This window comes from Triticum aestivum, chromosome 2D, assembly GCF_018294505.1.
Source record: "Triticum aestivum cultivar Chinese Spring chromosome 2D, IWGSC CS RefSeq v2.1, whole genome shotgun sequence".
NCBI classification, from domain to species: Eukaryota; Viridiplantae; Streptophyta; class Magnoliopsida; order Poales; family Poaceae; genus Triticum; species Triticum aestivum.
In genome coordinates, this window is record NC_057799.1 from 502,624,429 (window position 1) to 502,630,580 (window position 6,152).

At 47.5% G+C, this 6,152-nt stretch overlaps 1 long non-coding RNA gene across 2 annotated transcripts; it reads right to left on the bottom strand.

The window, feature by feature from the left end:
- Window positions 1-575: 575 nt before the first annotated feature.
- Window positions 576-3,767, bottom strand: LOC123054097 (uncharacterized). Of its 2 annotated transcripts, none has more exons than XR_006426047.1 (5): window positions 3,616-3,767; window positions 3,149-3,453; window positions 1,957-2,415; window positions 1,576-1,862; window positions 576-1,456 (listed from the first exon to the last, which is right to left on the bottom strand). It is a non-coding gene; the product is annotated as an uncharacterized lncRNA (long non-coding RNA). The 2 variants fall into 2 exon arrangements; XR_006426048.1 differs by having other exon boundaries at window positions 3,149-3,482; window positions 3,616-3,747.
- Between the last annotated feature and the right edge of the window lie 2,385 nt (window positions 3,768-6,152).

The window sequence follows — 6,152 nt, forward strand, 5'->3', positions numbered from 1 at the left end:
AATTTGCAACAGGGCTAGTCCTTATAAATCGTCGCCTGGCAAGTACGTTTGGTGCTCTACAATACATCAAGGGGGTTGAAAGTTGGGTGGCTGTCAATTTGACAACCGGTAGGTGCGAAGATATTTTCCTGAGGAAAAGTCATGGTCAGTAGGGAGCGCCCATGCAGTGGCACTCTCACTTTTTTTTGAACAAGACAAATTTCATTCAGCTCAATAACAGTATACAGCGTGGAGTACAAAGCCCTGAAGGTTGCGAAAATGCCGTTTGGAGGCCGAGCTCCATGCAGCTCGTTATCCTGGTCGTCAGTAATCCCATCGAGATGCTGCAGCGACGCATTTATGTCATGTATTCGAGCTAGCAGTTGCAACCCCAACCCCGTATTCTGTATTTTCCTACAGTAGCATCCCATGTCGTCCACGGCTCGCTGACAGGTTGGTTATCCGTGCGATGCACTCCCCCATCATGGCCCTGCAGTGCCAACATCACTCACGCACACTCATGAACATGGGCACGCTCACGCTCTCATGTTCATCAGGGGCTTCTGGCCGTTGGAGCCAGCTAACTCGGATCCGAATGTTGCAGCTGACCGTTCTCTTGATGTTTTACACAAATAACATACGGGTTCTAATAACAAAGTGCCACACAGCCAAATCCATACAATCGCTAAAACAAACACTAAGAGCCTGTTTGGTAATCCACCGGCTCCACGAATCTGGCGGAGCACCAATTCCCCCGCTCTGAAATTTTGAACTGCAGCCCGCTCCGCTCCGTGGCAGAGTTGTGGAGCGGAGGGGCTCCGAACAGACACTAAAATTCAGATTTTCTCAGACTTTAGGCGGGTTGCTACATGCGTTATTCCTGTGGCCTGTCACCCACATTTTGAGCAGCGCGGAGATTTCCTAGGTGCCTTTGGCACATCCCCTCTGGCAGGGCATGTTGTGCTCTTGTGCCCATGAATTCTACATATAGAACAGAATTTGCTCCTCTTCGATGGTTGTTCATATGGAGCCTTGTCGCGGCTAGTTGTTGGACGCCCAACCGATCGTTTCTTGGACGGCGCTGGAAACACACCTGATCCTTGTGAAAGGGTGTGCATAGATTCAGTTCTCCCAAAGTGCTACTTGTTCCCACCCCAGAGCCGGCTGAATCTGCAGCCAGCTCTCTATCAGACAAACCAAGCCCATCTCGCACGGCGGCAACTGGCTCGAGCATCACTTTGACATCTCGCATTTTCTCCATTGCAAGTGCATATGCTTCCACATTGCTGTCACCTAACTTAACCACATCCACTGCCAACAAGTGTAAAGTGTTGTGTCGATGAGAAGAATACTTCAGGGGCCCATGGTCCTTCTGGTAGCGCAAATACTCCGGCAGTAGTATATCTCTTGCATCTCTAGTCCATCGCTTGAGCACATGTTTCGGAGGGAGCTCATGCAGTTTTAGGTGCATCATGACCTGGCGAACCAGCAATCAAAAATGTCAGTTTCATGACCTGACCAACAACACATGTTGTTGGAGGGGAGCTCACACAGAAAATGGTTTGTAAAATACCGAAGAGGAGATATGACACGCACCTTAAGCGCATGACTGCAAACCATTCCATAGTGCTCAAATGTTCCACACTCGCACCTGAACTCATCGGCTGTCTCACTCACGGAGATGACAAACTCATTCTTGCACCACTTTTCCCTTGACTGGAATTTTATGTGCCTAGCAATGTAATCCAATTGGGGCTTGACTTCTACTAGATCATACGACCCACACACGTACAATGCTTCACCAAATTTCTCAAACATTGTTCTGGTGTAAACCTGCGATGCATGTACCTCGACTGGGATATTTTGCCTCAGGACAATCCCCCCTGCAAGTGACAACCTCAATAAGACAAATTTAGATTCTAAAAATCTGAGCATTTCAAAAGCAGATAGATTGATAGAAGACTAATCCAAACTCACTAGTTTTGTCCTTTTCTCCTGGTAACTTTCTTCTGAGTTACCGTCAAATTGCATCTTCTCATATTGCCGGTTGAACAAATGCATGGGGCAGCCTGGTGGTACATACCCTTTCAGAAGGTGGTTTGCGCTCTCGCTTCGCTGCGTACTTGTCATCTTTGCACAGAACACACCCATGAAGTATGGCTTCACCCACTTCCCCCTCACTTTGTAAAGCTGGGTTAGGAATGCATTGGTCTGGAGGCCATATTTTTCAATCATGCATGCCCAGCCCTTCTCAAATTCATCAATACTAACTATGTGGTGGACTAGCTTGCTGAATTCTGGCTTGAATTCACTTCCCTTTGCAAAGCAGTGCCCCAAGGCTCTCTTTTGCCTTCTCCAGCACGTGCCATTTGCACCACCGATGTGCAGTCCGCGGCATGACACCGCCTATTGCAATTTCCATCGCGCGAGCTTGATCTGTCCCAGCCACAAAGAAATCAAGTAAGATCATTAGAATTTTATACATCAAGCACTCTAACAAATTATATCAATGACAATGTTTTTTTTCTTTTTTTTGTATCCAATCATGCATTACATGTTAAGATAGTTTTTGGCTGTGACACACCAACTTTGACCCTGCGAACAAATGACACACCAACTCATCAGCGGATGAAATCCACTGAAGGACACAAAATAAAGTGTTGTCCATGGGCACACTGCCCACACAACTTGCTGGTATACATAGCAGAATCAAGAATTTTTGCTGGGGATATAACTTGCTAGACATATATGCGTTTCTATGCTAGTAGCAGGGCCAGATTCAGAAAAAAATCATTTTAACAACCCCAAAAAACGGCAAGCTAGCATCGTCCATTTCTTTGGTGTGCGAGACCAGCGTTTTTTTTTGTGATCCGAGGCATCACACATGTCTCGAAAAAGCGTCATAGCATGTTCTTTTTTATTCCTTTATTCTGAACATGAAATCGCCCCTGCTGTGACTGATCGCTCATGTGCTACACAACACAGGTAACCCTCCCAAAAACGCTTTTCAACGTTCATGTTGCTTACTAATTTTCAACATGATGAACCGGCCAGAAAATTCAAAATCAACCAGACGAACAACTTTTGTGCAACAAAACTACGAGCAAAAGCTGATGATGCATATACTTCAGCAGAAAATTAATCGACATTATCTAAAACACAAATTCACCTCCTGGTCCAAGAAGATTGGTTTGCACTTGACACTCCCACGCCATCTTCGTCTGGATCCTGGTCCGCGGCATCAGGGACTATATTTGCACCGCCTATCTCGCAGGAATCGCCCATCCCTTCGTTGCCAAGATCATACGACACGCACCCCCCATACCAGCTCCTTCGCCCCCTTCATAATCCATCGGCAGAGAAGAAATCAAAGCCTCCTCCGCATCCTCTGTTCCACTTGTCCCGCCTTCAGTCAGTTGCTCACCGGTAACGAGATCCCTTAAGCAAACTCCGCTGTCCAACTGCGGCACGAACCTGCTCAGGCAAACGAGAGCCAGCCAGATCTGTTTGTTAGAGGAACAAGTCAAGTCCCGCAAAAAATAGAGGAACAAGTCAAGGGAAACTCCAATCGATGGAATTCTAGCTCAAAAAATCACATCCCGTAGCGAGAACTTGAGCGAGATTTAGGAATATTACCCTGCTGCAGATTCCTCGAAGAAGAACTCCATGCCGTCCATGGCGGGAAGCGGCGCTGCCGCCCCCCGCCCCGCGCGGTGCCGTCCACTTTCTGGGGCCGAAACACGAACATGCGCCGCTTAATGGTCGACGCTGCTGTCGCCAAGTGGGCCCAGCAACCACACATTTATTTTTCTCACCAACCAACCTCGCCAGCGCGCGAGGTGGGCCAAATTTGAAGCCGCACGGACCGAACATCTTGTGCGTGCGCGCCAGTACAGAAATCGTAGGCCCATGTACAAAGCGGAAACAGAAATAGGCAGCACCGCTGTATTTATACCAGACAGAAACCAGATAGAAACGGTAAATAGAAAAAGAGCGGAGGCCACGCATCGCGACGCCCGAACGAACGACGCAGATATCGGCCTCTATGCAGCTCGTCCACCAAAACGCCCCTCTCTGAAGGTTGAGGCTAGAAAGAAGAGATATCACAGGGCATCACATGTTCCTATGAGCCGAACCAAAGCAACTGAAGACAGGTCTCAACGCTCGAGTGAGAACCTGATGAGCAACATTATGAGCAATCCCATTGATCTCCCTAGATATGTGGTACCCCTGCGTATGAAGATCCTTCGTTGTTATGAAGAAATCAACAAGAGAAGTTCTGATAGTCCACGAAACAGAGTCGTCTATAGTACTTCTAGTCGCAGCCGCCTTCGCCAGAGATAGGCAGTCAGTAAGAAAAGTTGGTTGATCTACCTTCAAAATATGAGTCACTTTGGCTGCAAGCAAAAGAGCAAGAGCCTCAGCTTGAAGAGGAGATTGCGTGATCAGAGCAGAAGCTTGAATCTGCACTTGAACATTTTTTTGATCCTGCAAAAAGTTTAGAAAAACTCCAATTCCTGTAGCTCTCGTACCCTGCACTAAACCAGGAATTTTTGAACATTTGTAAGAGGTGTCAGAGTAAATTTTTGCTCCTGTAACAAGTAAATCAGTCCTAAGAGTGCAACCCTGAAGCGGCATCACATTTGTAATCCCTTGAGTGCGATTTTGATCATTAACCTGAGCAGGATCAGAAGAGTTTACCAGGGAAATATTTTGATCAAGCAAGGCAGCAGCAGCAATGTGAACTTGATGAGGAAGAGAGCATTTTCTATCAAAAAGACAATCATTTCTCGAATTCCGTATACACCACATCAAATTAAAAATAGTGGGAATGGATGCATAGGGATGATGCATATTAAGCAATGCATGAATAAGACTTTGCATGGAAAGATGATTCTGGACTAATATATCCATTTTAATATACCAAGGATGGCCGAACCAAGCTGCCCTAGCAAAGTCACAAAGAAAAAAAAATAGATGCATCTCATTTTCATCTTGATGGCAACGACAACATTGTTTTGAAATGTGAACAGAAAAACGACTAGCTCTCAAACCTGTGGGTAGAGCTTTTCGAAGCAATCTCCAAGCAAAAGTTTGGACTCGCGGGGTCATCTGCTTGTTCTTCCAACCCCGCTGAAGAATATCTTTAACCTGCATAGAGATCTGCATAGGAAGATTCCTTGGTTGTCTCTGAATATCCTGCAAAGACAACTTGTAAGTAGATTTGAAATTACATTTACCATTTGGCACTCTCACTTGGGGCAACGTCAGGGGCTCAGGGCATCTTCTTCCTCTTCTTAGATAGTCGTCAAACTCATCGTGCAATGCATTGTCTCTCGACCGCACTGCAGTTTTCTTTGTCATCGCTAATGTTATTTTCTCCTCCCCCTTCTACTTGCCAGTGAAACCTGGCGGAGGCAACCGAAAACAATTATTCACCAGCGGGCTTAACTCATCTTGTTTCATCGGAGCTAAAGCGGGAGACAGAGCCGACTGTTTGCCCCTTTATTTACTTAAATAAAATGAGATAGTATCTGTCGGCGTTCTGGAACGGGGGTCCCCAGACTTAACTGCCTGCGGCCCACGGCGTGGCTTTGCTAGCGGGCCCGTACGGCCCATCTTCATCAACAAGGCATTCAAGACCCTCGCGAGGGGCCAAGCCTCGCGAGGCGGACGACACAAGACCTCCTCAGGAGCGGCCTCACCAGGTTGGCTCGCTAGGAGTGGAGAGACCAAGGTAGGGCAAACCTCGCGAGGCTCTCGTGATGTGAGCCATGACGATCAGGATCAGGTGGGCGCCAGCGCGCACAGTGTCCTTGTTTCCCTTTGGTGCTAAGGAAGCAAGCACAGTCGCGGAGTACCGAGGTGTCAGGCAAAGGTTTCCATATCGGTGCAACGAGACCAAGACCAGCCGGACGGCAAGACGGAGGTCACCATGGAGCCCAAGGCGGCGTCACCACCAGAGCCTTTTGCAGGCAAAGACCGCTTTTGTCAGATTAAGCTGTACTAGCTGTCCCCTTTCAAATTGGCCGTTGTTGGCTCCCTTCCCGCTCAATATTTGGGGAGAGGACCAAGGCCTATATAAATAGGACTAGCCACCACCATAGAGGGGGACGGATTCCGATCATCCTCACACACACAAGTTCGCCAATCACAAGAACACCTCAACCTCA